The sequence below is a fragment of the Lithobates pipiens genome, unplaced genomic scaffold (assembly GCF_037356315.1).
Source record: "Lithobates pipiens isolate NorthernLeopardFrog02 unplaced genomic scaffold, aLitPip1_a1.2 Scaffold_8, whole genome shotgun sequence".
Classification (NCBI taxonomy): domain Eukaryota; kingdom Metazoa; phylum Chordata; class Amphibia; order Anura; family Ranidae; genus Lithobates; species Lithobates pipiens.
The window spans coordinates 690,950,709-690,973,411 of NW_027507903.1; the positions used below are offsets into that span (position 1 = coordinate 690,950,709).

General features: G+C 46.2%; 1 protein-coding gene across 3 annotated transcripts in view; it reads left to right on the plus strand.

The window, feature by feature from the left end:
- LOC143963522 (NACHT, LRR and PYD domains-containing protein 3-like) overlaps positions 1-22,703 on the plus strand; it is a 262,510-nt gene that overhangs the window by 172,997 nt on the left and 66,810 nt on the right. For 2 of the 3 annotated variants that reach the window (XM_077473191.1, XM_077473193.1), the window contains exon 1: positions 17,510-17,586. The exons of the other annotated variant lie outside the window; for it this stretch is intronic. The gene's annotated coding sequence lies outside the window, so the exon portion shown is untranslated. Of the gene's footprint in view, positions 1-17,509; positions 17,587-22,703 lie in introns of those variants that run through there. 3 annotated transcript variants of the gene reach the window in all.

Below are 22,703 nucleotides of genomic sequence, written 5' to 3' on the forward strand. Positions count from 1 at the left end.
GCGCTGGGCGGGTAAGTGTCCTTATTTTAAAAGTCAGCAGCTGCAGTATTTGTAGCTGCTGGCTTTAAAAAAAAATGGCAGAACTCCCGGCGGACTCCCGCTTTAATGTGCACTAATCAAACCCTATGTATGTATGTTAAACAGTCCATTCATGAAATTAATTTGGTCATCCACCTCCATACATATGACCTATTGCCATGTTATAAAAAGGGCAATAAAAACATGTCATAAAAAAGGACCATAAAAACTTGCTTAACCTCATAATTGTCGCTTATAAACAACCAACACTTAAAACCGGCAACAACGATAATCCTCTGAACCAGGCCCGGACTGGCCATAGGGCAGACCAGGCATTTTCCCGGTGGGCCGCGGGCCGCGGGGCCTCATGTCTGGGACATGCAGAGTTGGCTGCGGGTTCTGACATGCAGGACCGGTGTACTAACACCGGCCGCCGATGTACCGCCAGCGGTGTACTAAGCGGGGGCGGGCCACCAGTGACAGGCTCTTTGAGAGCTGTAGTTGCTCTTTGCAGTGGGAGGTGGGTGAGCCTCGGAGCCGCACTCGAGTGACACACGTAGGCACATGGGGGGGTGGAATCCGAAACGATTCCCCTTCTCTCTGGCACTGTGGAAGTGGCTCTGATCGGTCTCGGTTCGGCTGTCTCACACAGCCTAGCAGAGTGAAGCCGCCTCCCCCTACCCCTCCTCCTTTATGTCTACACAGGGGGAGGGGACTCAACATGCAGTCCTGTGCTGATCTCAGGTACATTATGGGTCTGAAGGGGAGGTCTGAAATGTAGGGGGGGTTCTGTAGTGTAGGGGTTCTGTAGTGTAGGGGTCTGTAATGTAGGGGGGTTGTGTATTGTAGGGGGTTGTGTATTGTAGGGGGTTGTGTATTGTAGGGGGTTGTGCATTGTAGGGGGTTCTGTATTGTAAGGGGCTGTAGTGTAGGGGGGTTGTGCATTGTAGGGGGTTCTATAGTGTAGGGGGGTTGTGTAGTGTAGGGTGGTTGTGTAGTGTAGGGTGGTTGTGTAGTGTAGGGGGTTCTGTATTGTAGGGGGTTCTGTATTGTAGGGGGCTGTAGTGTAGGGGGGGGTTCTGTAGTGTAGGGGGGGTTCTGTAGTGTAGGGGGGGTTCTGTAGTGTAGGGGGTTCTGTAGTGTAGGGGGGTTGTGCATTGTAGGGGGGTTGTGCATTGTAGGGGGCTGTGCATTGTAGGGGGGTTGTGTAGTGTAGGGGGGTTGTGTATTGTAGGGGGTTGTGTAGTGTAGGGGGGTTGTGTAGTGTAGGGGGGTTGTGTAGTGTAGGGGGGTTGTGTAGTGTAGGGGGGTTGTGTAGTGTAGGGGGGTTGTGCATTGTAGGGGGTTCTGTAGTGTAGGGAGGTTCTGTAGTGTAGGGGGTTGTGCATTGTAGGGGGTTGTGCATTGTAGGGGGTTGTGTAGTGTAGGGGGTTGTGTAGTGTAGGGGGTTGTGTAGTGTAGGGGGGTTGTGTAGTGTAGGGGGTTCTGTAGTGTAGGGGGGTTGTGTAGTGTAGGGAGGTTCTGTAGTGTAGGGGGTTGTGCATTGTAGGGGGTTCTGTAGTGTAGGGGGGGTTCTGTAGTGTAGGGGGTTGTGCATTGTAGGGGGTTCTGTAGTGTAGGGGGTTGTGTAGTGTAGGGGGGTTGTGTAGTGTAGGGGGGTTGTGTAGTGTAGGGGGGTTGTGTAGTGTAGGGGGGTTGTGTAGTGTAGGGGGGTTGTGTAGTGTAGAGGGGTTGTGCATTGTAGGGGGTTCTGTAGTGTAGGGGGTTGTGCATTGTAGGGGGTTGTGTAGTGTAGGGGGTTGTGTAGTGTAGGGGGTTGTGTAGTGTAGGGGGGTTGTGTAGTGTAGGGGGGTTGTGTAGTGTAGGGGGGTTGTGTAGTGTAGGGAGGTTCTGTAGTGTAGGGGGTTGTGCATTGTAGGGGGTTCTGTAGTGTAGGGGGGGTTCTGTAGTGTAGGGGGTTCTGTAGTGTAGGGGGTTGTGTAGTGTAGGGAGGTTCTGTAGTGTAGGGGGTTGTGCATTGTAGGGGGTTCTGTAGTGTAGGGGGGGTTCTGTAGTGTAGGGGGTTGTGTAGTGTAGGGGGTTGTGTAGTGTAGGGGGGTTCTGTAGTGTAGGGGGTTCTGTAGTGTAGGGGGGTTGTGTAGTGTAGGGAGGTTCTGTAGTGTAGGGGGTTGTGCATTGTAGGGGGTTCTGTAGTGTAGGGGGGGTTCTGTAGTGTAGGGGGTTGTGTAGTGTAGGGGGTTGTGTAGTGTAGGGGGGTTCTGTAGTGTAGGGGGTTCTGTAGTGTAGGGGGGTTGTGTAGTGTAGGGAGGTTCTGTAGTGTAGGGGGTTGTGCATTGTAGGGGGTTCTGTAGTGTAGGGGGGGTTCTGTAGTGTAGGGGGTTGTGTAGTGTAGGGGGTTGTGTAGTGTAGGGGGGTTCTGTAGTGTAGGGGGTTCTGTAGTGTAGGGGGGTTGTGTAGTGTAGGGAGGTTCTGTAGTGTAGGGGGTTGTGCATTGTAGGGGGTTCTGTAGTGTAGGGGGGGTTCTGTAGTGTAGGGGGGTTCTGTATTGTAGGGGGGTTCTGTAGTGAGAGGGGGTTCTGTATTGTAGGGAGGGGGTCCGCACTGTAGGGGGTCTGTGTAACATGCAGGGGGTCCAGAACTGGAGGTTCAGGGAGCCGTGTAATGTAAAGGGGTCCAGAGGCCGCGCCACCCACCCCCCCTCCGGCTGCTCAGTCTAAAATGCCCGGGCCTATGTTTTGTCCCAGTCTGGGCCTGCTCTGAACCCGTATCAATCGGAACCACTTATCAACAAAATAAAAATAAAATAAAAAAATAACAAAAAAATCTAAATAATGAAAAAAACAAAATAAAAAAAATATATATATAAATGATGTTTAGTAATTACTGAGGGAACATTTCAAATCAAATTCCCTATTTGACCCCCCTGGGGAAAGAGAACCTAATTGGTGTATCCAGCGTGATTCCCTCTTACTGATTTCTCTGATGAAATTGGAACCCCTCCAATGATGCTGAGGGGTCTCGGTACCCCAACATTGTATTCTCTCTTTTATTGATGTTTGTCCCTAAAGTGGACAGACAAATAATTCTCATCATATCCCTTTCCAATGTTTCTCACATCTTCCTCCATTCTTGTTTTCAGTGCCCTCTCAGTTCTGCCAACACATAATAGATTGCAGGGCATTTCATTTTATAACATCAACAAAACAAGTGATTGGCGCACAAATGAATAATCCTTTGTGGAAAACGCTTCTCCATATAGTAAGATCCTCGTTATTTCAGAAGATGTCCTGTGATTGGTCTCAATGTGCGGCTGCTAGACCACTTTGGACTTGGCGGAATAAAATGCAGAGATTAAACAATCGAAAAACAGCGCATCAAAGAAACTCGTGATATGATATGAAAAAACACATAAAAATCATTTATTAAATAAAAAACAAAGACCTCTGATCCTCCTGGGATCTTAAAAGCATAAAATCCACCAATCATAACAATGTAAACTTGACAGATGCTTGGTGATAAGTTCCCCCCGGAGTCTTCTATTTATGACTTTCAGATGATAACAGGACTGCACTGCCAACAGTCAGCTACACAAGGGGACTTGGTGACGGAGTAATCGTCTCCCAAAGGCCGGGGGACACAGGAGTTCCTAAACTAGTGCAAATAAATGGAACTAAGTTCCAGAAGTCACTCACTGTGTTGATGGATGGACTGTAGGACTGGGGCGCCGCCGTGCTGAGCTTGAGGAGTGGAAGGGAAGTGTTCCATCCTGCTCCCTGTGATGTATTAGGCTCTGGGACCGAGGTGCGGTGCACGCTGAAAACTGTGTAACCAAATTGGACACAAGGTGGCGTCCGCCTGGCGTGGTAGGAGGCTTGGAGCGCAACGCACTGCGTGTGATACCGCTTGTCCGAGCGGCTGTTTGTCACGTGGAGGGCTCCGTGGTGAGGAGGGTTGCCATGCCGACTAGCCTGCTTACATGTTTCGCGCACATGCGCTTTGTCAAAGCTGGAGTGGCATACGCCAACGGGGAGAATAAAAGGCATGGGGTTGTGTAGAGGGGCGGGAGATGATGGAGTGGTAAATTCCCCAATACCTCTTAATAATGTGTTCCTCTTCCCTATATTGTAGATGATAATGAAGGACAATACAGGTACCTGTATCCCCATTCTGTGTGATGATCTTTATCCCATAAGAGGCTCTCCCTATCCACATTCCCAACCTTTTCTTTTTCATTTTTCAAAAAATCCGTCCCATATCCTTTATCCCTAAACATTCCACTAAATCTTTACACGGCTTTCATAATCTGCATCATTTCTACTGTTTATTTCTAATCCACATGAACTGTCCCCTTGGAATATTATTGATCCGGAGTCTGTATTGGCAGCTGGTAGTGGGAATGTATGAGTTACAGTCCATATCAGTATTATCGCCGTGTACATGTGTGTATACATCCGTGTGCGTGTCTATTATCGCCGTGTACATGTGTGTATACATCCGTGTGCGTGTCTATTATCGCCATGTACATGTGTGTATACATCCGTGTGTGTGTGTATACATCCATGTGTGTGTGTGTATACATCCGTGTGTGTGTGTATACATCCATGTGTGTGTCTATTATCGCCATGTACATGTGTGTATACATCCGTGTGCATGTCTATTATCGGCATGTACATGTGTGTATACATCCGTGTGTGTGTCTATTATCGCCATGTACATGTGTGTATGCATCCGTGTGTGTGTCTATTATTGCCATGTACATGTGTGTATGCATCCGTGTGTGTGTCTATTATTGCCATGTACATGTGTGTATACATCCGTGTGTGTGTCTATTATCGCCATGTACATGTGTGTATACATCCGTGTGCATGTCTATTATCGCCATGTACATGTGTGTATACATCCGTGTGCGTGTCTATTATCTCCATGTACATGTGTGTATACATCCGTGTGTGTGTCTATTATCGCCATGTACATGTGTGTATACATCCGTGTGTGTGTCTATTATTGCCATGTACATGTGTGTATACATCCGTGTGTGTGTCTGTTATCGCCGTGTACATGTGTGTATACATCCATGTGTGTGTCTATTATTATCGCCATGTACATGTGTGTATACATCCGTGTGCGTGTCTATTATCACCATGTACATGTGTTTATACATCCGTGTGCGTGTCTATTATCACCATGTACATGTGTGTATACATGTACATGGAGATAATAGACATGCACACTGATGTGACTGTAGGGGGAGGGGACATTAGAGTGTAAGCTCCTCTGTACAGAGACTGATGTGACTGTGGAGTAGGGGACATTAGAGTGTAAGCTCCTCTGTACAGAGACTGATGTGACTGTGGGGGGAGGGGACATTAGAGTGTAAGCTCCTCTATACAGAGACTGATGTGACTGTGGGGGGAGGGGACATTAGAGTGTAAGCTCCTCTGTACAGAGACTGATGTGACTGTGGGGGGAGGGGACATTAGAGTGTAAGCTCCTCTGTACAGAGACTGATGTGACTGTGGGGGAGGGGACATTAGAGTGTAAGCTCCTCTGTACAGAGACTGATGTGACTGTGGGGGGAGGGGACATTAGAGTGTAAGCTCCTCTGTACAGAGACTGATGTGACTGTGGGGTAGGGGACATTAGCGTGTAAGCTCCTCTGTACAGAGACTGATGTGACTGTGGGGGGAGGGGACATTAGAGTGTAAACTCCTCTGTACAGAGACTGATGTGACTGTGGGGGAGGGGACATTAGAGTGTAAGCTCCTCTGTACAGAGACTGATGTGATTGGCTCAGTGTTCTCTGTACAGCACTGCGGTATATGTCAGAGATATATACACGTATAATAATAATAGCGTGTGACTGTGGGGGAGGGGACATGTCGGAGATATAACACAGTATAGAAGATATAGATCTGTAAAATGTTGTATTTCTGGTTTTCTCTCTTAGGTAGAAATATCTTTGTTGATGTGAAGATTTCTGTCTCGGGGGGGTTTGTACAGAAATGAGGAAACGTCCATTGGGGAAATGTGATTGGTGTGTGGAGGGGGAGGGGGTTACGGTACAGATAATGATTGATCTCGGTGAAAGGGGATTGGTCGTTTTCTGTAATGGGAAAGTGAAGTTGATTTGGTTTCTACGAAATAAACGCACAGCCATTATGTCTCCCCGTCCTGCAACCCCCCCCGCTCTGCGACCTTCATACTGGGGCTGCAGAAGAGACAATTCACAGCTTTTCAGGCGATATTTTTACACCTCAGTGTGAAAGTGACCGAACCCCAACATTAACACTAACCATAACCCTTAACACTGACATTATCACTAACCATAACCCTTAACACCAACATTAACACTAACCACAACCCTTAACACTAACATTAACACTAACCATAACCCTTAACACTAACATTAACACTAACCATAACCCTTAACACTAACAATAACACTAACCATAACCCTTAACACTGACATTATCACTAACCGTAACCTGTAACACTAACATTAATACTAACCATAACCCTTAACACTGACATTAACAGTAACCGTAACCCTTAACACTAACATTAACACTAACCATAACCCTTAACACCAACATTAACACTAACGATAACCCTTAACACCAACATTATCACTAACCATAACCCTTAACACTGACATTAATACTAACCATAACCCTTAACACTGACATTAATACTAACCATAACCCTTAACACTGACATTAACACTAACCGTAACACTAACATTAACACTAACCATAACCCTTAACACTGACATTAACACTAACCGTAACCCGTAACACTAACATTAACACTAACCATAACCCTTAACACTGACATTAACACTAACGATAACCCTTAACACCAACATTATCACTAACCATAACCCTTAACACTGACATTAATACTAACCATAACCCTTAACACTGACATTAACACTAACCATAACCCTTAACACTGACATTAACACTAACCGTAACACTAACATTAACACTAACCATAACCCTTAACACTGACATTAACACTAACCGTAACCCGTAACACTAACATTAACACTAACCATAACCCTTAACACTGACATTAACACTAACCGTAACCCTTAACACTAACATTAACACTAACCATAACCCTTAACACTGACATTAATACTAACCATAACCCTTAACACTGACATTAACACTAACCGTAACCCGTAACACTGACATTAACACTAACCGTAACCCGTAACACTAACATTAACACTAACCATAACCCTTAACACTGACATTAACACTAACCGTAACCCTTAACACTAACATTAACACTAACCATAACCCTTAACACCAACATTAACACTAACCATAACCCTTAACACCAACATTATCACTAACCATAACCCTTAACACTGACATTAATACTAACCATAACCCTTAACACTGACATTAACACTAACCGTAACCCGTAACACTGACATTAACACTAACCGTAACCCGTAACACTAACATTAACACTAACCATAACCCTTAACACTATGGCCGCGTACACACGGGCGGACTGTCTGCCCAACTTAGTCCACTGAACCGTGTTTCAGCGGACAATCCGCTCGTGTGTGGGCTTCAGCGGATTTTTTCAGCGGACAGTCTGACGGACTTTGTCTTTCGGAATTTCCGTAATACAGTCCGTCCAAACTTGGTTTCAGCGGACAGTCCGCTCGTGAGTAGGTTAGTTCGACGGACTAAGTTGGGCGCATGCTCAGAAAGGATTTCCACGGCGAAGGTTGCATTGCAGTGTATTGGACGTCGAATTTCTCATCCCGTCGTACGTGCTGTACACGTCATCGCGCAAGCTTTCAGCGGACTGTCTGTTCATCGTGTGTGGTCAAGTCCGTTCATTCAAAAGTTGAACGGACTGTCTGTCGGATTGTCTGACGAACTTAGTTGGCCAGACAATCCGCCCGTGTGTACGCGGCCTAACATTAACACTAACCATAACCCTTAACACCAACATTAACACTAACCATAACCCTTAACACCAACATTAACACTAACCATAACCCTTAACACCAACATTATCACTAACCATAACACTTAACCCCAACATTATCACTAACCATAACCCTTAACACTAACATTAACACTAACCATAACCCTTAACACCAACATTAACACTAACCATAACCCTTAACACTAACATTAACACTAACCATAGCCCTTAACACTAACATTAACACTAACCATAACCCTTAACACCAACATTATCACTAACCATAACCCTTAACACCAACATTATCACTAACCATAACCCGTAACACTAACATTAACACTAACCATAACCCTTAACACTAACATTGACTCTACAATGTAACAAATGTCTGTGAAATTACATAAAATATCGGCATCAAAATGTTGTAAATTGAAATGCAAAAAAATTGTGTTAAATTGACACAAATATTCTGTAAATAATAAAAATACAATTGTAAAACCCTGAGCCAATCAGAACTGGTCATTGTAGCAGTAAGAATATATTAAAGTGTAACTCCAGTCTTGTTGAGGAATAAACCTTCCCCTCGGGGGATCTCTGTACAGACATTGGAAGAGACTTTGTTGCAGATTGTGATCTTTTCTTATGATGAAGAAATCTCGGGGGCGGTAATACTGAGGCTCGCCTGACCTGGAGTATTGCTGATGGTGTCCGGTGATCTCCTGATAAAGGGACTGGTGTAAGAAGTCTCTGCAGAGTGAAGAGGGTCCTCCTTGTATTGTTGGGTGTCCTGGACTATCCCTCGGCTCCCGCTATCCTGTCCAATGTAATCAGCAATAAATACAGAAATACTGGAGAATGTTTAACCTGCGAGGATGTTGGTTGATTTCTGAGGACATACAACAGACGGAGATACCAGGGTCCCCCATCCCCCACCCTCGGGGCCCCGTCTATGACGGATAGACATGCACTTTTCTGGTGGAGGAGCTCTGCAGATCTCTTTATAAATAGACCCCATAGAGAGAGACTTGTTCAGCTCTTCATACAGGATGTCACATATCTTTACATACATGTAACTGTCTGGATGGGAACAGTCCTGATTACAGGGGACTTGTTCTCTCTGTGGAGGAATACAGAACCTCCTGACCACATCTCCCGATGCTCTGCTTCTAGTCCCGGTGTTCTGACGTATAGTGTCCGGCCATCAAATAGTGTCCGCCCCGTACTGCGCATGCACAGTACAGAGCAGACGAAGCTTCGGAAAATCTCCGAAGCTGAACGGCGCCTGCGCTGTGAGTGGAGGTGGTGGCCCCACCATCCAAGCGGACATAGGGTTGTGAATATTAGAGGGCCCCTCGCTTCGCTCGCCACGCTTCGGGCTCGTCCTCGCTGCGCTCAGCTGTTTTATATTCCTACTCTATGTCCACTTGGATGGTGGGGATGGAACCTGGACTCGTGGCGCAGGCGCCGTTCATCCTCGGCAATTTTCGGAATGTGTGTTGCTGTGTACTGTGCATGCGCAGTACACAGCGGACACTATCGGATGGGGGGCCTTATATGATAGGACACTGGCTATTGGAGCCCTGCCGTGACTGTTCACACATTGATTGGGTGGAGAGAACTGTGGGCAGGCAGAGGGAGGAGCTACAGGAGTGGGAGGAGGGGACAGAGAGGGGAGGAGAGAAGCCGCCCATTACCAGACTACATATGGAAGTTCATCTCACAGGATGTTGTGTGCTGTGTATTGTGTGTATTGTGTGTGATTGAGCATATGTGCAATATATATCTTAGTTTGTATATTATTATTATTATTATTATTATTATTCAGGATTTATATAGCGCCAGCAATTTACGCAGCGCTTTACAATATAAAAGGGAGACAATACAGTTACGATACAATTAAATACAAGAGCATTAAGAGGACCCTGCTCAGAAGAGCTTACAATCTAAAAGGGTGGGGCAGGTGGTACAGAAGGTTATAACTGTTGGGAATGAGCTGATGGAAGTGGTAGGAGATTAGTTTGAGACGTGATAGGCTTCCCTGAAGAGATGAGTTTTCAGGGATCGTCTGAAGGTAGCAAGAGTAGGGGGATAGCCGGACCGGTGGAGGTAGCGAGTTCCAGAGGATTGGAGAGGCTCTGGAGAAATCCTGGAGACGAGTGTGGGAGGAGGAGACGAGAGAGCTTGAGAGTAGCAGGTCTTGAGAAGAACGGAGGGGACGGTTTGGGTGATATTTGGAGACAAGATTGGTGATGTAGCTCGGGGCAGAGTTGTGAATGGCTTTGTATGTGGTGGTTAGTATTTTGAATTTAATTCGCTGGGTGATTGGGAGCCAGTGTAGGGATTGGAGGAGAGGGTTGACAGACACTGAATGGAGGTCAGTGTAGGGATTGGAGGAGAGGGTTGGCAGACAATGATTTGGAGCCAGTGTAGGGATTGGAGGAGAGGGTTGGCAGACACTGATTGGGAGCCAGTGTAGGGATTGGAGGAGAGGGTTGGCAGACACTGAGCGGTTGGTAAGGTGGATAAGTCTGGCAGCAGCATTCATGATAGACTGAAGAGGGGAGGAGCCTATGGAGAGGCAGGCCAATGAGAAGGGAGTTGCAATAGTCAAGGCGAGATATAACAAGGGAGTGAATGAGGATCTTGGTGGTTTCATTTGTTAAAAAGGGGCGAATTTTAGAGATGTTACGGAGGTGAAATCTACAAACTTTTGACAACGATTGGACTTGGGGCTGAAATGACAAGTCAGAGTCTAGGATTACACCGAGTACCCTGGCGTGAGGGGAGGGCCTGATGGTTGCATTGTTGGTTTTGATGGAAAAGTCATGGAGGGGGGCATGTGCAGGGGGGAATATTAATAGCTCAGTTTTAGAGAGGTTTAGTTTAAGGAAGTGGTGTGACATCCATGCTGATATGTCAGTTAGCAGGTTAGTAATGCGAGAGGAGACTAAAGGAGTGAGGTGAGGAGTAGACAGATAGATTTGGGTGTCATCGGCGTATAAGTGGTATTGGAAACCGTGGGCTGTTATCAGGTGACCAAGGGAGGAGGTATAAATAGAGAAGAGAAGGGGTCCAAGAACAGATCCTTGGGGGACCCCCACAGAAAGAGGCAATGGAGAGGAGGATACAGAGTTGTAGGTGGCACTGAAGGAGCGCTGTGATAGATAGGCAGAGAACCAGGAAAGCGCAGAATCTCGGAGGCCAAGGGAATGTAGTTTATTGAGGAGGAGCGGGTGGTCAACGGTATCAAAGGCAGCAGAGAGGTCAAGTAGTAGGAGTATGGAGTACTGGCTGGTAGTAGGAGTATGGAGTACTGGCTGTTGGTTTTAGCAGTTAGTAGATCGTTAGTGAGTTTTAGTAATACAGTTTCTGTGGAGTGCTGCGAGCGAAAGCCAGACTGTAAGGGGTCAAGAAGGTTATTTTCACTGAGGTAGGAGCTAAGGCGGTTGTAGACTAAGCGTTCTAGAAGTTTAGAGGTGAATGGGAGCAATGAGATAGGTCTTAAGTTGTTCAGGTTGGTGGGGTCCAGTGAGGGTTTTTTAAGTATGGGGGTGATCTGTTCATGTTTTAGAGGGGAGGGGAAGGTGCCACTTGAGAGGGAGAGATTGTAGATGTGAGTGAGGGAGCATAGGATAGAATTAGAGGGGGACCTTAATAGTTGTGAGGGAACAGGGTCCAAGGGACAATTGGTTAGGTGAGCCTCTGAGAAAAGTTTTGCAACCTCTTCAGTAGTAGCTAATTCAAAAGAGGAGAATGTTGAATGTGCTATTGGGCCAGGTATGTTGGGTGGGGAAGATGTACGCACAGTGGGGGTCTCCTCACGAATTGCATAAATCTTGCCTTTAAGTGATTGGCAACCTCTTGGGCAGTGAGTGAGTTGGTGGGTAGAGGGGGTGGGGGACGAAGCAGAGTTAAAAGTTGAGAAGAGCCGACAGGGACTGGATGACAAAGTATTAATAAGAGATACAAAGTAGGCTTGTTTGGCAGCATGGAGGCAGGAATTGTATTTTAGAAGGGCAGATTTATATATGGTGAAGTCTTGGAGGCATTTGGTTTTACGCCACAGCCGTTCAAGAGCACGGCAACGTCTCTTGAGATTTCTAGTGTTGTCAGTCTGCCAGGGTTGTAATGGTCGGGGCCTGATTCTGCGTGTGGTTAGAGGAGCAAGTGCATCTAGTGATGAAGAGAGTGAACTGTTGTAGACAGAGATGGCAAGGTCAGGACAGGACAGGGGAGAGATTATTTCATATAGGTGGTCAGTAGCAGAATAGAGAAGAGAAGGCTTAAGGTGGCGAAGGTTCCTACAAGTAATTGTTTGCTGCTTGCAGAGATGGGTGGTTGGAGTCAAGGATACAGTGAAACTAATGAGGTTGTGATCAGAGAGAGGAAAGGGGGTGTTGGTGAGGTTGCCAGGGTTGCAGAGATGGGAGAATACAAGGTCAAGGGTTTTACCATTGGATTGAGTGGAAGTATGTGTCCATTGGGTTAGGTCAAAAGATGAGGTTAAGTCGAGAAGTTTAGCTGTAGTTGGGTTGTTAACGTTGACAGGAATGTTAAAGTCACCAAGAATGATGGTGGGTATTTCAGAGGAGAGAAAGTAGGGTAGCCAGGCAACAAAGTCATCAAGAAAGTGCGACACCGGTCCAGGAGGCCGATAAATTGCTGCAATTCTCAGAGAAATAGGAGAAAACAGACGAATACAGTGCATCTCGAAAGAAGAGAGGGAAAGAGAGGGAGTGATGGGAAGGACTTGGAAGGTGTATTGTGGGGATAGAAGGAATCCAACTCCACCTCCTTTCTGTCCATTGGGTCTGGGGGAGTGAGTCCAATGGAGACCACCATGGGAGAGGGCAGCAGGAGAAGCAGAGTCCAAATTTTGAAGCCAGGTTTCAGTTATGGTGAGTATGTTGAAGCTATGAGAGATGAAGAGGTCATGTACAGATGTTAGCTTGTTACAGATGGAGCGGGCATTCTAAAGGGCGCATGAGATAGGGGGGCTGCTTTGAGGAAGCAGGGGGATAGAAACTAAATTAAGTGGATTGCGGTGGTTGCCAGAGGGGGAGGGGTATTGGAGATGTGGCTTGCAGTTTGAGAATGGCGGCCTAGGATTAGGAGAAATGTCACCTGAGAGTAGGAGAAGGAGGAGGGTGAGGAACGCAACATGGGAGTGAGATTTGCATGAGCGCATGTGTCTAGTGGCCTTGGAGTTTATGCCAGCATATGGATGCAGCAAATGCAGGAGATGATGGGTGCAGTAGTAGGGAGAGGGTAGGAGTGAGGGTGATATGTGCATGCTGCAGGGTAGAGAGGAGGGATAGAGTAAGGAGAATTTGAGGATAGAAGACACTGATGTGAGAAGGAAGAGAATGAGGAGCATTGTACTAGATAGAGTGGGAATCTGACTTGATACAAAATAAATGAGAAATGCTGGTTTGCTTGTCGTCTTGTAGAGTGGAGCAGAGTTCTTGTTGTGTCTTCATCCAGCTTTAGTTATCCTGCTTTCGTTAAACTGCATCGGTGAAACTGCGCATCACTCGTGACAGAGCCACTCAGGAAAGAGCCACGAAGTCTGTGCCTGGGCCCAGTCTGCGCCACCCCATAGGTCGCTTTAAATTTATAGGGAGAGTAAGCAGGCATGCATTTCTCTAGTGGTCATCATAGGGTCTGATTTAAGACACCTGAATATGGGAGAGAAGATGTCCAATACCAGACACAAGCTAGGGTCGTAAAGCTAATTACTTTTCTTGATCACTCCAGCCAAAATGGGGTTTAGAATCAATCACCAGTAATGTTGCTATTGTAGTGTGGTTGTTATACAGCTAGCATTAAATATAGAAGTTTAAAGAGATGACAGCAGAAGACATTCACCAAATATGTTACAGCAATGTCAGTTCAGCAGGGGAGGGGAGCCGCTATTGGTGGATAGGGGTGTGGTACCTCTCATTCCGCCAATCACAGGGAGGGCCAGAGGCTTCACGGGCCTCAAAATGGCGGGTTGTCCTGGGTGTATGGAGCCGGTGTTCTGACAGATACAGTCCATCTATCAAAAAGTGTCTGCTCTGAACTGCGCAGGTGCAGCACTTGCGCAGTACGGAGCACAAGGAGATTTGGAAAATCTCCGAAGATGAACAGTGTCTGCGCCATGAGTCCAGGTGCAAGCCCCACCATCCAAGTGGACATAGGGTTGCACATATTAGAGGGCCCCTGGTGGGCTTTGTTCACTTGCCATGCTTCGGGCATGGCCTCGCTTCACTCGGCTCTTTTTATTATGACTATGTCCACTGGATGGTGGGGCTTGAACCTAGACTCACGGCGCAGGCACCGTTCATCTTCGTATATTTTCGGAATCTGCTAGTCCTGTGTACTGCGCATGCACAGTACACAGCGGACACTATCCGATGGGGGACACTATTTGACATGACACCGCCTGTGGCCTAATTCTAGTGCAATCGGCCGCTGGACTCTGAAAATTAGGCTGGAGCTGCTGCAGGGGATACAGGTAGGCTGGGTTTTGAGGCTCACCAGGATGGTTCCAGCACAGGATGGCATTAGATTGTGAAGGATTATGCGGAGCTCCTCAGCTACACGTCCTTCTTCTCACACAGTCGGACATGCCCCCCCACACTTACATGTTTGTTTTAGTTCATTAGCTCCCTACCTCTTCAAGCTGAACAACCAAGTTTTATATAAAATTGTTAAAAAGTTTGAAATGTTACAGAGTTTTCTTGCAATGATTTGCTTTCCTGTATGTCAATATGAAGAGCCTGTTTTGAAGATATACTGGTACATTTAGGGAAAACAGGTATGTAGGTGCTACAACCTTCCCACATAACAGCTCCACCTGGTGCTCAGACCTCCAGGCTGCCGACACCTCCAGCATACCAGACTAAGGAAAGGGATGGACGGCACTCAGGATGACATCCATAAAATGGTGTTCCTTTATTGAAAAGACATGTACAACGCTGTAAAAACAGCCTATGCATTTTGGATGGTCTGAGGCTGTTCTTACAGCGTTGTACATGTCTTTTCAATAAAGGAATTCCGTTTTATGGATGTCATCCTTAGTGCCGACCATCCGTTTCCTTACTCTGACACTGGTACATCTATTTTATTCTTTCTGTAGCACTAACCCCCGAAGGAGCTGCTGGTTTGATTGGGCTTACCGTTACCTTCTTCACCTCGATATGCGTCTAGGGGTGTCCCGTGGAAGATGGCCCAGTAACTTTAGAGACTGACGACAGATCCGCATAAAGGGATTTTTATTTGCAAAGACGTAGTTAACGAACAAAATAGGATCAGAGGGTTAGGAGGAAAGTTCAGGTACTCTTATTGTCAAAGTCGATAATGAAGGACTTGCTTACTTTGACTAAATCCAGAGAATAGCCATTCACAACTCGATGTTCACTCAAGTTGGATAGTCCGTCTCTCACAAGGCCGAGCAGCCAACAAGGTGCTTAACTCAGGAACAAGTCACCGCCACAGACGGTGTTGCAGAACATGTAGGAATAAGTCTCTGCCACAGACATAGTTGTAGAACATATAGGAAACTAGAATTTGTAGAACATTTGTGTGGTACCAGTATCTTTCAGCCAGTTCAGCGATACCCACAAGACTGGATTCACTTAGGTCCCTCAGCCTCACCAGGCTCTTGCTAAGAAGCCAACCCGTACGTGGCCTTCTTATGAAGAGTCCTCCCCTGGATAGCTACGAAGTTGTTGGGCCTCTCCACGACCGGAGATGGCATCAGACCACCTCGGAATCCTTTCTTTAGTTTCCTTGCCTCGGGCTAGCCAGCCCCGAGACACAGTCGGGTGGATCTGCCCCCCAGGATGTAGCCTTCCTGGGGGCTGGTCAGGAGGACCAGGACCATGGAGTCAGAACATACTTCTGGACCAGAACCCCAAACCACGTGACATCCACATCTTAAGTACCCTCTCCCAGAAAGCACAGCAAGAGTGACACTCCCACTGGGTGGGCTCCGAGAGAAAGTAACCTTAAAGCACCCAACCAGACCACAGTTCCATGCCTACCAGAAGAGACGGTGCCCCCTATGGCCAGCCCAAACACCCTATAGTCCAGTCAGACTGATTCTGAAGTCCAAATTTGGAATAATTATACCCAAACCAAACTGCGGTTCAGGGGTAACATTAACTTTCAAAACATATAGTGCGTACTCTTCAGGAGCCGACACTACATTTCTATAAGGAAAGTCAGAGTGTTATAACTTTGTCCTAACAAAAGCACTGGCCCCCTGAAAGAAAATAACTATGTCCAGCTCCTTTGTTTACATGGCCACAGATTCCCTTCATCTATATGTAGAACCCTCCTAGTTAGGTGCTGGGATGTCAGGTATATTTCGTTTTTTTTTGGGCTGTTCTGTATTCAGTGGAGCGGTGATTGATTGCTTTGGACTGATCAAGGTCTCACAGGCTGCAGGATTGATTGCTCCACCCTGGCTTCTGGAAAACTCAGAACATAGGAGTGGAATAGGCCAAAGGAGTATTCAGGATATTTATGAGGTCTCAGCCAATCCCTGGGGAGGTGTGCCCAGTAGGTGGCTGCACAGCACATAAAAAGCCTGAGGCCTACAGAAATTAATGTTCTTGTCCAGGAGGAGAAGTTCCCAGCCTGGAGGGCTGCTGCCCAGCTGAGATTTACTTGAGCTCATCAAGGTCCCGGCTATGCTAAAGCTGAGGAGGCTACTTGCTAAGAACCTCTGAAACTAAAGAAGGGGGATTTCACCTAGGATCCGGTCTGGAGAGTTCACTAAGGAAATTTCTGTCTGACGATGGAAGGAGGTATCCAAGTACCCGAGGACTTGTGAGTATAGACCTGAGGGCAGGATCTGGGTGACTGTTGCCGCTGTTAACCCCTGGTGCACTAAGACTTGCCGGTCCTGCAACATTGCTTATGGTGTCCCAGTGCTGTCAATTCCCTGAGTTACCATTGAAGGGACTCTTCCAAGAAGTATCTGCAGAGTGAAGAGGGTCCTCCTAGTACTGTTTAGTGTCCCTCGGCTCCCTGTATCCTATCCAAGTTGTTCAGCAATATATAAAGAAATCTGCAAGAATGTTGGTTGATTTCTGAGGACATTCAATAGATGGAGATACCAAGCTTTCCCATCCCTCCACCCTCAGTCCCCCATCCATGGCAGATAGACATGCAGTTTGCTGGTTGAATAGCTCTGCAGATCTTTTTTTATGAATAGACCCCCTTAGGCTGGCCATACATTATACAATTCCCCAAAACCATATAATATAAGGTCAAACCTAAAGACTTTACATTTGCATGCAATCAGGCTGACCCTTGCACTACATAGTTGAAGGTAAATCTAAAGGAAATAAATAAGAAAAAATTGTATAATGTATGACAAGCCTCTTGATGAGACGTGTTCAGCTCATTACACAAGATGAGGAATGTGGACACGCTCAGTGTTGGGCTGTGTTGGAGAATAACGACGTCTGAATAGTCTATACGGGTGGAGGGGTGTTATGTTACTGGAATTCTCCTCCCCCACATCTCCACCTCCAAGGCAGAAAAACATCTTTGCTCACTAGAACTATTTCCAGAAGAGAACAAACAATCTGAGGATGTATGGACAGATCTAACAAGGTGAGACACCAAGCATTCTTATTTTTATATATGTAACACAATATATTTTTTTATTTTTTATTAGAGAATACCAATAATTACAAAGAATGCTAATTAAAGAATGTATCACACAGAGTGGTGCTGTGGATACATAGGAGGTATAATAAGTGCCACATCCCAATTAATATTCTACAAAAAATACAAAAGGTGGGTCTTCTGGACTTTTTAGGCACCATATATAAAACAATCATAGAATAAAGGATAAAAAAAAAAAGAAAAAAAAATCAACATTTTATTAAGAACATATTTTTTCCATTGTACTGAACAACAGAGATTGCTAAAAGAACATCTAATCACAGCAGGACTCATATCCTCCATAATATACAGACTATACCGCCATTTCACATTTTCACTTTTGGAAATAGATAGTAAACATTTAATACATAATCTTCAGAAATATGATTATTCTACTCGCGGTATTAGGTGTACTGCTTGAGAAGGAGAAAGCTCTACATGTTTCGCATGTTTTAACACGCTTCTTCTGGAGCGAGAGATTTGTGTGACTAGTAAACTAACAAAGAAACAAGATTATTATTATTAATTAATCATACAAAAATATTATACAACATCACATCCCTAACAAAATAGGTACTAAACAACATGATTCAACACATGATATATTGCAGATTCAATAACAGAGATAGGGATCAGATTGTCAAAGCCAGGGGGAGGCCAACAGCGTCTATAGGTCACCATGGGGACATGTAAAACATAATTGCCAAAATTTTAATAATAAAAAAAGGAACAAAAAGAAAAGAAAACTCACTCAAAAAAGAGTAGGTTCAAAATAAAGGGACACCAATAGGCTGATTCCCAATATATAGAAGACTGCTGCAGTTTCAATGTTCAAATGGTTGATAGCAACAAAGAGCAGGCATCAATACCTCTAGTTCAGGAGAGAGGATTTTTTTTATTTTATCTTGTTATATTTCTTGGCCACGGTACCCTAAGAGTAAGAGAGCCACCAATTATTTAGTAAATCACAAGGGCAATCATAATACAATAAAATATATTAGGAGCACTCAACACACCGTAAAGTATGGCCTCTCCTGCAATCATCTAGTGTTTGTAAGCCTGAAATCAGGAGACTGTATAAATCAGTAGTTGTCTCAAACCGGGTGGAACATCCGATTCAGACAAGAAAGTTTCCCTGTGTAATTGCACCAGAGCCAGTAATCTGTAACAGCGGTGTGATAAAGTTAAAAGTTTAAAGTTTGGAGCCGCGCGGCCCCCCCACCCCAAAGCACCTTGTCCCCATGTTGATGAGGACAAGGGCCTCTTCCCGACAACCCTGGCCGTTGGTTGTCGGGGTCTGCGGGCGGGGGGCTTATCGGAATCCGGGAGCCCCCTTTAATAAGGGGGCCCCCGGATACCGGCCCCCCACCCTATGTGAATGAGTATGGGGTACAATGTACCCCTACCCATTCACCTGTGAAAAAAAGTACAAAAAAAAACACAACACAGGGTTAAAATATTTTATTGCACAGCTCCGGGGGTCTTCCGTCTTCGGGGGTCTTCTCGCCGGACACCTCCGCTATCTTCTTGTAGCTCTTTTGCTAGCGGAGGAGTCCGGCTTTCTTCCTCCCCGCCGCCGGCCTCTTCTTCCGACTTCGGGGGTCTTGTCCCCCTCTTCGGTTCTTCTGCCGGGCCACCGCGCCTTCTTCTAGCTCTTTTAGAGGCGGTGGCCCGGTCTTCTGTCGCCGCCTTCCGTTGTTCTTCTTCTTCTTCTTCTTCTTCTTCTTCTTCTTCTTCTTCTTCTTCTTCTTCTTCTTCTTCTTCTTCTTCTCCAGGAGATGTTGACACGTCGCTCTCTCCGGCCGGAATGCCAGAGCCGCCCTGCGCTGCCACTTATATAGTGCCAATGGGGCGGTGTCACATGGTATATGTCACATGGGTTGGTCACATGGGTTGATGTCACATGGGGACTATGACATCGTAAGGAGGCGGGGTCACAATGTGACATCAACCCATGTAACCAACCCATGTGACATATACCATGTGACACCGCCCCATTGTCACTATATAAATGGCAGCGCAGGGCGGCTCTGGCATTCCGGCCCGGAGAGAGCGTCGTGTCAACATCTCCTGGAGAAGAAGAAGAAGAACAAGAAGAAGAAGAAGAACGGAAGGCGGCGACGGCGACAGCGGCGACAGAAGACCGGGCCACCGCCTGCAAAAGAGCTACAAGAAGGCGCGGTGGCCCGGCAGAAGAACCGAAGAGGGGGACAAGACCCCCGAAGTCGGGAGAAGAGGCCGGCGGCGGGGAGGAAGAAAGCCGGGCTCCTCCGCTAGCAAAAGAGCTACACGAAGATAGCGGAGGAGTCCGGCGAGAAGACCCCCGAAGACGGAAGACCCCCGGAGCTGTGCAATAAAATATTTTTTCTCGTGTGTTGTGTTTTTTTTTTGGGTACTTTTATTTTACAGGTGAATGGGTAGGGGTACATTGTACCCCATACTCATTCACATAGGGTGGGGGGCCGGTATCCGGGGGCCCCCTTATTAAAGGGGGCTCCCGGATTCCGATAAGCCCCCCGCCCGCAGACCCCGACAACCAACGGCCAGGGTTGTCGGGAAGAGGCCCTTGTCCTCATCAACATGGGGACAAGGTGCTTTGGGGTGGGGGGGCCGCGCGGCCCCCCCTTCCCCAAGGCACCCCCCATGTTGAGGGCACGCGGCCTGGTACGGCTCAGGAGGGGGGGCGCGCTCGCTCGCCCCCCTTTCCTGGCCGGCCGGGTAGCGTGCTCGGACAAGGGTCTGTTGTGGACTTTGGGGGACCCCCACGCCGATTTTTTTCAGCGTTGGGGTTCCCCTTTAAGTCCATTCCAGGCGCGAACCCCGCCTACCTTGACACGCCTTCAAAATGAGCGGACTTTCCTCCGAGCGGGAACAGTTTGCTCATTTCGAAAGTAGCCTACACACGGGCGGACTGTTCGCTCAAACAAAGTTTCAGCGGACAGTTTTTCGGAATTTCCGAAAGACTTTGTCCGTCAAACTGTCCGCTGAAACTGTCCGCTGAAAGCCCACACACGGGCGGACTGTCCGCTGAAACACTGTTCAGCGGACAAAGTTGAGCGAACAGTCCGCCCGTGTGTACGCGGCCAGAGTACTCACATTTGCATTATGTAAAAAAAATCAAAACAAACACGAGCAACGAGCTCACCGTCATCACTTCCGGTGCCTGTACGTCCCGACACGTGTTTGTCATGGTAATGTGACTTCATCAGGAGATGATGATATTTTAGTATATCACTTGCACTTATGCACATTGTCACTTTATTTGTTATTTGCCTACATATGGCTGTATGATATGCAGCATTGCATTGTGTACATTCTTCCACACCCTGTGCTTGGTATTTATTTTACAGCGCAGAACTATATTATATTTAGTTATTTTAAGGTTTGGGTATCACCTCCAGTGTTTTCAGCACTATGCATTTTATTTATCTAGTGGTGCGGCATATGTTTATTTGAAATGCATTGCCCTTCCAGTGATCCTTGCTGTAGAGATAAGTTATAGATGGGAGCAGTGACCATTTTTTGTAACATTCATACTCTATCTATAAGTATATGTAGCATGACCCCCTTGGGGACTGCTTGGATTTACCTGCTCATCTGCACCTCCATGACCTTGTGAACATTCCAACCCACCTGACACTCTGGGTTCAGACATCTTTGCACCACATTAAAGTAATAAGTCAAACAACTCAGTGTATTATATGCTATTAACGTTTAACCACTTCCCACCCGGCCAATGCACATATACGGCCGGGTGGGAGCCGTCTACTTCTGATAGGAAGTTCAGGAACGTCCATCAGAAGGAGCTGGATCGCAGTGGCGCGATCCCGATGTGCCCGTGTCACCCGGACATGGAGCATCTCATATCGGCAGGAGGGCTCTGTGATTGGCCCACCTGATCACATGACGGCCGTGTCCAATCATGGCCGTCATGTGATGTAAACAAACAGCCAGTTGCTAGGCAATCTGCTCCTCCTCTCCTCACACAGAAGTCATCGCTGAGGAGAGGAGAGCAGATCGCTGCAGCCGGCTGGTGATCAGTGAGTATGGGCTGTTTTTTTTACAGCTTTTTACTCACTGATCACCAGTCTAGTGTAAACACAAATCACCACACAGTGTAAACACAATGTCCCCAAACATGTCCCCAAAACATACATGTCCCCAAATAATAAAAACACATGTCCCTAATAATAAAAACACGTCCCTCACATATGTCCCACTAAAATCACATGTCCCAATGATTATCTGCACACATATGTACGTGATCACCTGCACACATATGTACATGATCATTTGCGTACATATGTCTGTGATCACACAAACCAATTATTATACACTTAACGGAATTTTTTTTACCAAAAACATGTAGCAGAATACATTTTGGCTTAAATTTATGACAAAATTAGATTTTATTGGATTTCTTTTAAAATAGAAAAAAGAAAATATTGTTTTTTTTCCAAATTTCTGCTTTTTTTGCGCTTATATCGCAAAAAATAAAAAACGGAGTCGTGAATAAATACCACCAAAATAAAGCTCTATTTGTGCGAACAAAATGATAAAAATTTCATTTGGGTACAGTGTAGCACGACCGCGCAATTGTCACTGAAAGCACTAGAGCGATGAAAGCTGAAAATTGGGCTGGGAAGGAAGGTGCCCTGTATTGAAGTGGTTAATGGAATAACTCACAGAGAATATTGTACCACATTGAGATCATATCCCCCTTATGTATTTATACATGGAGATCATATCCCCCTTATGTATTTATACATGGTGATCATATCCCCCTTATGTATTTATACATGGTGATCGTATCCCCCCTTATGTATTTATACATGGTGATCATATCCTCCTTATGTATTTATACATGGTGATCATATCCCCCCTTATGTATTTATACATGGAGATCATATCCCCCTTATGTATTTATACATGGTGATCATATCCCCCTTATGTATTTATACATGGTGATCATATCCCCCTTATGTATTTATACATGGTGATCATATCCCCCTTATGTATTTATACATGGTGATCATATCCTCCTTATGTATTTATACATGGAG